At 34.7% G+C, this 11,973-nt stretch overlaps 1 long non-coding RNA gene and 1 pseudogene across 2 annotated transcripts; both read right to left on the bottom strand.

Annotated features, from left to right (window-relative positions):
• Positions 1-337: 337 nt before the first annotated feature.
• LOC144549053 (uncharacterized) lies at positions 338-4,522 on the bottom strand. Of its 2 annotated transcripts, XR_013509551.1 has the most exons (3): positions 4,425-4,522; positions 4,124-4,199; positions 338-3,719 (listed from the first exon to the last, which is right to left on the bottom strand). It is a non-coding gene; the product is annotated as an uncharacterized LOC144549053 (long non-coding RNA). The 2 variants fall into 2 exon arrangements; XR_013509552.1 differs by lacking the exon at positions 4,124-4,199.
• On the bottom strand, positions 3,287-3,389 carry LOC144549236 (small nucleolar RNA R44/J54/Z268 family; annotated as a pseudogene).
• Positions 4,523-11,973: the final 7,451 nt, after the last annotated feature.

The raw sequence follows: 11,973 nt of genomic DNA on the forward strand, positions 1-11,973 counted from the left end.
TCGGTCAAATCCCATTTTACCAAATAGATGACGGAATTGAAGTTTAAGCCCACCCTCTTCCAGGTCAATCATGTGTTTGTTTCTCGAATCGAGAAATGCCAGGGTGAAATACAATCATCTCATTGGTGTAAAATGTAATACCTGTTTACTCAAGTGTCTAGGTCTCATTAAAAAAAGCTGACTATAGTTTTCTCTTACCAGTACATCTAAATCATACAATGTACCGGTAGCATCATTTGTGATTTCAGGAATTACAAACATAATTTATACAATCAGTTGCAGATGCAAAAATTTAAACCTAATGTAATCAAACATGAAATAAAGATACACATGGTCAGATATGCTTCATAAAATTCAACAGAGAAATCCATACAATTTGAGTATTCAATCTAATCCCTCACCGGTTATACAATAAAATCCATACAATTGAAGAGAACCGAGGTCCAGATCACAGAGCGTTTGCATTCGACAAAGCACTTACATTCTTAACAGTTTCTAACAGAGAACAATTTTTTTTTCTTTTTCATATCTCCGTTCTTATCTCTGTTACAGCATCATTGGGCCTCCATAGACACAAGTAAAATGTGCTTTCCCAAAGAAACAAAATTAAAACCCCACAAAAATAAATCTCTAAGAACTTATTTGAGAAATGAAAATCATGCATCCCATCTTAATAAGAAAACTAAATTCAAACTTCACAAATCTTGAATATGCAAAAGTCAAACTTCATTTGAGTTTTGTTATGCTATCAAAATGTAAAGTCAACTTTCATAAATGGCACCATAAAAGTTCTTATAAACAATGGCATCAGAGAGAATCTCACATAAACCAAGTCATCATCAATTCTTAAAAGGAGTGCATATTTTATTTACATTTTCCTTGAATCTCACTAAGAAAGTACTAAAATTTGTACAAGGATTATTTGCTAAACTTTAAAGAGGATAAATTTACTAAACTTCACAATGCATGGAAAAAAAAGTATAATTTTTTTTCCATGGCTTATTAGCAAAAACCAATGTTTTGTCCTCATAAAATCACTCTCTGCAAACAATAACTGCAATTTTGGTAGTGTTTCACTAATAAAGGAGATGCAAAATAGAAATGAACAAATGTTATACTGTAATTCGTCATAAATAAACAAACAATGCTGCAGAGCAACCTACAAGAATCTTATAATTACACAAATTTAGAAAACTGTTCAGAGGACATCAATAAACAATTTATCAACAAGTAAAGAATCAAAATCCTAAGGAGATATGCTACAGGGGGAAAGCAAGAAAAATAAAAGAAAATTGGGCCTTCAGATTGTTCATAAATGTGTTTATAATATTGTTTCAACATGCCAAAGTCACTGGAGCCCAAATATATAATGTGCAAATCAACCATGTCAGAAAAAAATCCAGTGGTAACCCCACACATTCCTGGGAGACAAAACATATACTCTATCTAGGAGAGGGAGGGGGGATTGGTATCCTCCCAGGTACCTGACTCAATACAACACAACACAACACAACACAACACAATTGAAACAGATGGCCCAGATTTACTCTCAGCACGTGCTTGCTTAGGATGATGCAGGGAACAATATTATTTGTGCTTTGATATTCGTGCCAAGTTAAAAAGAACAATTTTTGACCGTCCGATTCAATTGTACTCAGTCCAGTAACCTGAGGGGATGTGAATTCAGAGGGGGGGGGGGGGGGGGGGGGGGGGCGTCCATATCCTCTGAAGTAACATGATATTTATGTTTAGATCTGGACCATCCGATCAGAATCCGCACAAATATTAAATGGACAAATCAATCTTAAGCGACTAATTTGTGACAAAGGACAAAGTTTAGTGACCTTCGGCGAAATTTACCCTAACATCATATGTATCATATCAAAAACTCACAAATTTACCCGTTTTACCGTGATTTGAAAATTTGTTGTCAAGATTGTCAAAATAACAATTGTCAAGTGATCCCTCCTGTAATGTAATTGGTACATATAGCAATTACAAATATCTCTTTCTCCTCTCCTAAATAGAATCCATATCAAGTGCAAAACCTGACCATGTAGAATGAGTCATCCATTTTAATATGGTATGAATCGCAAAGCAGAACCCCTACATTCAAAATAGGCTCCGAACCACAGGGGACACTCACTCTTGAGTCCATCCCATCCATCAACATTATATATTGGGCTACAACAGTAACATGGAATTTGAGATACTCTTTTACCATATCTTTTCATCATCAGGCCAGTAATTTAGAGTGAAAAAATAACAAACATTCAGTAAAGGTAGCAGTTGTAATGCAGCATCAAGCGATCAACCCAACAAGGCAACAAAAATACAAAAGTTTCTTGTAGACATAAGAAGTCAAGCAATAACAACAATTGAATATCAAAGAAGAACTATTATTGTGCCTTGGTAGCAGCAATGATATAAAAACATCATCAAAGTACAATCTGATAATTCATGCATTTTTGCATCCTAAGGGTCAAATTTAGCAAACAGGGAAATTAAACCTAGTCAAGTAAAAGATGTGAAAGACCCTCAGTAAGTATAATATGCAGCTACAAAAATCAGAAAATGAAGTATAGTATGCATTGTGAAAGACCCTCAGTAAGTATCAGTCCTTATTTGTCAACACACTGTTCTCTGGGGCCCATATAAAAAAATGTATATGTCTCACAAGTTCGCATCAAAGGGTTTTGGCATGTTAATTCCTCTTCCTCAACCAAACAAGAATTAGTCATGATATTTTCTTTCCCTCCTTCCTCTACTCTCCATCCAAACAAGGTGTAAACTCAAACATTAGTTTGGATCCAGATTGTCCAGACTGCACATGCAACATGCAGCAAGAAATATTCTGTTACCTCAGATAATATGGACTCAGCTTCTACAGCCTTTTATGGCAGCAGATGTGTGCTCTGACTTGTGTTGTTTCTCTCTCTCCACACACAAGGGGTGGTGGAGGATGAGAGGAGAGGAAGAGGAATTAACATGCCATAAAACCTAAAGCTAAAATTCATGTACATTCTTATAGGACTTCAACATAGAACATCATTCATTTTCAGATCTCCATTCTTTTACTTATAAAACATCATTAGGTCTTCATCACAATAAATACAATGCATTTTTTAACCCAAAAACAAACACCAAAAAGTGCATGCAATAAACAACAGATTATATGCTTCACTACATAATAGTTGATGTATCAACAAAAAAAAAAAATTATCATGGGAATATCAAATAGAAAAAGTCAAAAGCGGCTTGCTCAAATTGATTGAAGAAAACAGATAAAGCATCAGAGAGACTCCCAATTAGAGGAAGTCTTCATCCCTTTTTGGAAATTCAAAAAGGAGTACAGAATCCCTGTCTACATTCTCTTCATCACTTGCATAACCTCGTCAAACAATGTCCCTCGACATTTATGAATATTAATTAATAACTTCACAAGATCACAAAGAAAAGCTTCAGTTTTTACTAAAATTTTGTTTATCAAAAGCTTGTTAAAGAAAAGAAGTAACATAATATATACAAGGGATCAAACAATGCACTGTTAGGCGACGGTGCAACAACAAATTCAAACACAAGATGGGGATTTCATGTTCATCATGGAAAGAAAGAGAAATTTAGTAAAGAAGAGATCTAATACCTGAGACAGCGGCGGGGAGAGCACCTTTGTTTAGGCCCTCCTTTTGTAATTGTGCCTTAATTTAGTCCCAATTTACCTTATGTATAAATAAAATAAAAATGAGCTGATGGAAAAAAAAAATTAAGTAAAAAAACAAAAAAAAAGGAAAACAGGCCACAACAAGGGTCAGTGCATTGTCTATTATCACAAGATGACAATTAATAAAGTTTATTTTTAAATATGCACTTAAAAGTATCTGAAATGTTTACCAGCTTGATTGAAACATTCATGGTAAATTGAATTTAACTTGGCAATAGGTTTATTTAAAGTGACAACTGATGGTAGCTAATTGAGGCTTTATTTTGATTAAACAAAGGCAATGCAGCAAACTTGATTTAATTCAACCTAATAACTGGATTGCAATTGATGGGTTAAAATCAGGCTTTAGTTGGGACATAGTACCATTCATTTTCAGTACAGTAAATTAACCTTGAGTTTTACCTTTGTGGATACTACATAATTAATTAACAAGCATTGGTCTGTGAACCATCACATTTGCTGGATGCTTGGTCATCTCCTATAGAATGAAGACAAAAGGCCCAAACACTAGAGAAATTAAATTGACACTGAAATCAAATTGAGAGTGTTGTAGTTGCACAAAACCGCAAAGCTAAGTTGTATGAGTAAACTAAAGCGACTAAGTGTAGCAAGTAAATATCAATCACAAATGGAGATCACCAAGAGAGAGAGAGAGAGAGAGAGAGAGAGAAGAGAGAGAGAGAGAGAGAGAGAGAGAGAGTACCTTTGGATTTGGATTTTGGAGTTTGAAGGGGACGATTTTCGTAGCTGAGACAGCGGCGGAAGGAGAGCTGATAACACTGGCCCCCTACATCACTCCCGAATAGGCACCGGATACGTCGGTCACGCAAAAGTCGAGATATCTCAGAGGATACGCACTCGAGCTGAGAGTACCTTTGTTTAGTAGACCTCAAATCCTCTGCATTAACTCAAAAGGATATCTTTTGAGGTAATAAATCTCAACTGTTTGATCTGTTTTATGATTCGTGTAGACTAGATCCGCACTAATATTATAAGATCCCTATGTTATAGACAGGAGTCGGATTGACTCTGTTTAAAATCAGACGGTTGAGAATCTGAGATTCATTAACACAAAAGATTCCTTTTGAGTTAATGCAGAGGATACGAATTCTGTTTAGTAAGGCTTTCTCTGCGCCAGGCGCAAGGACATGAGTCGAAAACATCTGCATTATGTCACCGTTTAGGTTTGAATCCATTCCGTCCGATCAGAATCAGGACCAATCCGATCCTAGCGGATAATTTACAAGCTCCTCTAAGATGCGTGTCAATACATAACAATCGGATCGGATTCAAAATCAACTGGTGTGGTACCTTAGGTGATATGAATTCCCAGCTCATGGGGTCTGCGGAGCTCCCAATCAAAGAAATGGAGAGATACTCAAGTGATTTTGGGCCTTATGGCCTATTTGTTTTGGACCAACACGGCCTCATAAATAAGTAAGAACATTTAGGCCGTGCATTATGCATTACCAACCACCAGAGTCAATTCTTTCGCTGCCTTTTTTTTTTTGTTGCTACTTAAAATGAAGGATTGACGGTTCAAGTTATTCTTATTTGATACAATCTCATCACCTCAGCGATAGCTTAAATTATTCATATTTGGTTGAATCTTGTTACTTTAATCATGGCTTAAATTAATAAAAAAAAGTTGTTATTAATATGGAGTTTGGCTAATGCCACAATGTTATAATTTTAGTCTAATTTTTGACAATCTAAACCACTCAACATAATCTTCATGTTAAAATGTGTTTGGAGACCAAATTTTTTATATTTTTTTTTAATTTTTTTTACTATTTTTTAGATAGGTTCAAAATCACTATTTTGGATGGTCCAAAATTATCCGAAAACAATGGTTTTGTACCTATCTACAAAAATAGTAAAAAAAAAATTCAAAAAAAAAATATAAATTTGGTCTCCAAACACATTTTAATATGAAGATCATGTTGAGCGGTTCAGATCGACTGTTCGGACTTTAAAATTGCAAAAACAGATTCGTTATAACTTAGACTGAAATTATAACATTATGACATTAGCCGTAATTAATTAATATGTTGATAATTTGTTAGCTTTAATAATCAGTAAAATTAAATATTACCAGTATTGCATCCATAGCTGGTATGGATCCGGTGGTACCAGTTCTCAACAACATACCCAAAATCAAGTTTTATATCTATTCACAACTAATTTATCAAATGTAAATCTATTGCTTTGTCTACGTCCATACAAAGGAGATATGAGAGGGGTATTGCAACAAGCTCTCAAAACATGAATGATGTTTGTTTACAAAAATTGAAAGAGCCATATATCATCATGTATTTATTTGTGCAGCTTAAGCGAATATACAACTTTTTTTTGCCTAAACCAACCCTCAAAAGTTTTGCCTCACTCAGTGCAATTAAACTTCAAACTATACATGAAACAGAATAACAACAAAAATATTATCAAAAGGTTTTCAAAAAATATGTAGAATTTTGAAAATTTATAAAATCAAAATATATACTAGTAAGTAGTAACTTAATAATATCTAACAATAAAAAGAAAGATTAGTTAAATTTGTGCGATTTTGCTGTGTTTTAGCTTTGGTAAAGAGACCCGATTTTTTTATTTTTATCCAAAATTTGAATTAAATTTTAAAAATTAACTGAACCGGTTGGTAAATTATAAAACTACCCAAACCGCTAAACGGTTAACCGGATCCTAGGTTCGGTTAACGGTTTAGCGGACCAAGGGTTCGGTTAACCGTTTAGCGGACCAAGGGTTCGGTTAACCGTTTAGCGGACCAAGGGTTTGGGTTCGGTTAACTGTTTAGCGGACCAAGGGTTCGGTTAACGGTTTAGCGGACCAAGGGTATGGGTTCGGTTAACCGTGAAGCGGAAATATTTTACCATTTGCTCTATAAGTATCAGTCCGACGGAGAGATGAAACGAAAAAAATAAGAGTGTTGTTTGAGAGACGAACGGAAGAAAAAAAAACCGCTGTTTGAGATACGAACGGAAGAAAAGAAGAAAAAAGAAGGTAATTTTTTTTTATAATTAATTTGTAAATTATATAAGTTAATTCTTGAACTATCGATTTTTCAGATTTTTTTGTTGGAGAAGAAGAAATTAAAATATGATCTCCAACCAAAATACAACATATTATAACCGTAATATTTGCATATATTATTGTTATTTAATATGTACGACAATTTTTTTTTTGACCAACTTGTGATAAATAAAATAAATTGGCAAATTGTTTATTATTGTTATAAAAAATATAAATCAAAAGTAATGGAGAAAGAATGTTACTTATTATTGAATTTATTATTTAATTTAATAACAAATTACGGATTCTTTTTTTTTGAAAACTTGATAGTAGCTACCAAGGTTCCAAAATAGTTTAGAATATGACAAAAAAATTCTAAAATGATTTAGAATTGTTTTAGGAATCCTTACGGAGCTCTGACTGTCTGATCAATCGGCTCTTCGATTCAGGTATTTTTTATTTTTTATTTATTTTAATTGATAATATAATTAATTAGTTCATTTTAAATGGTTCAGAATATTGTCGAAATAATTTAGAATTTTTTAGAACATTCCAAAACGGTGTAGAATAATTTAGGAATATCCAAAATGGTTTAGAATAATTTAGAAAAATGTAAAATGATATAGAATAATTTTTAGAGGTCCAGACAAGTTTTAATTACTTATATGTTGTTATTTTATAAATTGCCAGACCAATCGAAACTAAAAATGACAACCATTTGTGCGAAAATCTTTATTGGAGGGGAAATCCAATACAATGATGACGGGGTCCTTTACAGTACCCGAGCTAAATACTCAGTACCGCTAACCGTGAACCACAATTTTGATTATCTTCAGAATGAGATTTATAAATTTGTTGGGTACAATGCTAGTCAAGCAAATCTGGAAATTCAAGCCAGGTTTAATATGTCCACCGATGGACAACGTGACTATCAATTAGTACCGGTAATGGACCAACAATCGTTCGAATTCATGTTAGGAGTTGTGTCGTCTTTTTCACAAAGGTTACCAATTCTGGAGTTATATGTAGAATTGGAACCGAACTGTACCAGTCAGATTCCTGAACCTCGATCCCGACCCAGTACAAGTCAAAATCCTGTGGATCCTGACCCAATGCCAGTTAGATCTCGACCCAGTACCGGTCGGCACTCTGTGGATGTACCAATGAGACACCGACCCAGTATCGTTAGCAACTCTGTGGATCAACCAGTTATACCCGGACTCAGTACCAGTCGAAACTCTGTGGATTTACCAGTTAGACCCCGACCCAATACCAGTCGGGTCCGTAGACAGGTACGTGATTATTCGCATGTACCTGTGGATGCAATTGATTCTGACAGTTTGGAAAGTGGAGATGAGATGCTCTCAGATGAGTCATTGGGTTCCGACGATGATATTGAACCACTCAGCCAGTCGCAATCAAAGTCTCGTCAAACACAATCCCGTCAATCACAGTACCCGATAACTGGTCGAGAAAATATGACACATCCGGTTGATAGTTTCAATGACATATCCGGTTTTCGGCCTGCGGATGTCGATTTTTTCGGCAGCTCAAAAAAAATATTCGATAATCCGTTGGCTAAGGGCGTAGTCTATGAGTCAAAAACGGCTCTAAGGATAGCAATCAATGAGTTCCATCTCGATAAGAACTGTGAGTGCAAGGTTCTTAGAAGTGAACCCAGACGTTACGAGGTGGCGTGCAGAGATGTTTTTTGTAAATTTAAGTTATGCGCCAAGCAAAACGGTTTTTCAGAATCTTGGATTATTACCAAACAAGCGTATCCTCATACGTGCAGAGTATCAGCAACACGTACTGATCATTGTCAGCTGACAGCAGAGATGGTTGCCCTTGCAATTGATAAGACTATTAGAAGGGATGTGTGCTCTCCTATAAATCATATCCGAGATATCGTCATGCAGAAATATAATAAGGTAACCCCCAAGTACAATAAATTATGGAGAGGCCGTGAGCTTGCTATTGCAAATCTGTTTGGGAGTTGGGAGAACTCGTACAACTTGCTTATTCCACTATTAGAAGCCATCAAAAGAAACAATCCAGGAACCAAGTATTGTGTGATCTCGACCCCGATTGATGGAGAAACTGACAGGCTTTTCCACAGAGCGGCATGGGCATTTGGAGCTTGTATTGCAGCGATACCGTTCCTCAGACCAGTGATTAGTATCGATGCATGTTTCATGTCTGGACGGTACCAAGGAAGGCTGCTGATGGCATGTATGTACGATGCCGAAAACCAATTACTTCCAGTGGCTTTTGCAATTGTGGAGAAAGAAAGTGCTGACAACTGGGGTTTTTTTATGAGATGGTTGAGGCTGGAAGTAATTGGAGATAATCGATTCTTTTGTGTCATATCGGATAGACATTTGGGAATTAAAGCCGTGTTCCAGGATCCAAATCTCGGGTGGGATGAGACTACCGATCAATGTGTGCACCGGTATTGCTCTCAACATGTTGCCGAAAATCTCTTTCCGGACCAATAACCGGACCAACGAATTCATTGCCACGTGTCGACGCCGACCCAGCATGACCCCCACGCGTATAAAAAAAAAAAAAATTCGGTTCGGTTAACCAATAACCGGACCACTCTTTCCGGTGCATAGCTAACCGAACCCACTAAACCCGGTTAACCGTTAACCGGACCCAAACCAAATTTCCGGTTAACGGTTAACCGGACCCATTTAAAAGTATCCGGTTAACCGTTAACCGGAAATTTGGTCCGGTTAACCGTTTAGCGGTTTGGGTAGTTTTGAAATTTGGAAGGCGGTTCGGTTAATTTTTAAAATTTAATTCAAATTTTGGATAAAAATAAAAAAATCGGTAAAGAGACTATAAAAATAGACCACTATACGCAAGGGTAAAAAGTGACTATTCTGACAATAGATAAAAAAATATATATATTGAGAGCAAAAAGAATACGTAAATAATTCATAATTATACATTGTGAGCAAAAAAATTTTTTTGCTGAATTTGGTTAAAAATTCAAGAATAATTTGTAAAATTCTGAAAAAAGTTTGTAAAATTCGCGAATAATATGTGAATTGATTGCCAATAGATATAATCCAAATTATTTGAGAATCTTGTTATTACTATAGTACCAACCAATTTACCGGTCAAAGTACTCAGTTTACCCATCTTATTTATTTAATTTTTTTCAAATTCGTTTAAAATTCATGTTCTAAGAAATTATGTCACTATATAGCGCAACAAGCGTGCCAGTTATGTACCATGATTCGTGCGTCATATACTCATATTATGTAACTACTTTTCAATAGAAATGACAGAGTACGATACAATACGCAAATTATCAGGTTAGCACAGCACAACACGAAACATGATCACAATCATGTAAATCACACTTAATCTAGGCCGTTAGATTTTATTCGGCCGGTTATTAAACAAATTAAAAAAAAAATTAAATTATTAAGTGGTGTGAAGTGACCACCTTAACTGTAGTTAAGTTGGCTGGCCGCACCAAGTGCAATGTGACGATGCTCATAGATAAGCCTACTGTAGTACCATAGGAAAATGATAGTTGATCGTTTGTGGCACATTGAAAAGCAAGAAAAATATATCAGTTGGTCTCTTTCTGTACAATTAATATTTTCCGATGATAACAGCAGAGTTTCAAATCCAGATCGTATAGTAAAAATTTTACACACATGAAGAAAACAAACTATTCTCTATGTTATTCGGTTCTCTTCTATATTTTCAATTTTTTCACTAAATTAACTTAAATTACTAAAAAAAATAAAATAATAACTAATAATGTCACATGTTGTTACGACGTAACAAACATATATAGTGCAACTATTTGTGTCGGTACATCACGTGAAAACTTGAATTGATTATGATAAGTCACAAAACGTAATCTAATTAAATCACAGCATGACTAATCACATAACCATGAGTTCTATGATTAACTATCTTCCCAATTTCGTGTAACGAACTGTACTATTATTACTCCGTCCAACAATACAAATGTCACAATTTTCTGCAATTAATTAATTTGTTTTCTTTCTAAATAGCAAAAAAATCTACCCTCTCCCTGTTTATCACTCAATCATATTATTAAATGCAGATATAAAAAATAAATAAACAATAATTCCGTCATGATTTTAATTTATTCGAACTCAACAACCGAATATAACTGGACCAATTAATTTTGAAAAAAAAAATACATTGACATAAATACAATTCAAATTAACTACAGACAACTCAAATTATCTATTCGACTAAAATATCGATAGATGGTTATGGCATGCGCATAGCTAGTCATGCTGTGTTGAAACGTGACTGGTCACGTTTGGTCACCTTTAACTATTTTTTTATAATTTAGATTAGTTTATTCAAGATTTACCATTTGATCAAAATCTAACGGTTCTAAATATATATGACTCATGTAGTATGTTGTGTCAAATTTTCAAAAAATAATTAAGTTACGAAACACGCAAATCATATCACATAATCGACACATAAATTACCATGTTGTTCCATACTATAATTTTGCTGTGACGAAACTGTTCGCTGTGCTATTTTCCCCACAGTAGGCTGGAATCGCATCATTTGTTTATTTTTTTTTGTGATTAATTGCAATCGGATGCATTTTCTTTTTACAGATATTTTGATGTAGCTTACTATACCCGGATGGCCGGATATGTAGGGTTTTATTAATTGTGTTCGATAGCTTTAATTTGTTGATGTGTGTACTGTGTACCAGTGTATGAAATGTATGTTTGCATGTGTTAATATGATATGTAAAATAGGTACAACAAACAACACAAAATTTGCATGCATGTGTTGAGCCGTAATTGGCGAATTCTCATTTCTTAGAGAAGGGATGTGAACAAAGTAGGCAGCATTTCTCTACGAAGTAATGGTGAACCTATATGCAAGAATATGGCTCTATGTCTTATCAAGCTGTCAATTCATCTTTATTTTTATTTTATCTTCAAAAATAGTAGATCGTCATCCTGCCCATGTACATGCACTGTTTTGTCCACCAAAATATAATAATATATAATAGAGATATACAATTATTATTTTATAGCAAGAGTTGGACTATGGTGCTATATATGGAGTAGAACTAGGGTGCTCTTACGCTCACCAAAGTTTTGGTGAGCTTAACTCTAAAACTCATAAAATCGATTTCAAATGACGAATCCGAACCGTTGAAATCTGCTTACCTTACGTGTGATGCATCTACATATGAA

The sequence above is a fragment of the Carex rostrata genome, chromosome 34 (assembly GCF_964058835.1).
Source record: "Carex rostrata chromosome 34, lpCarRost1.2, whole genome shotgun sequence".
Classification (NCBI taxonomy): Eukaryota; Viridiplantae; Streptophyta; class Magnoliopsida; order Poales; family Cyperaceae; genus Carex; species Carex rostrata.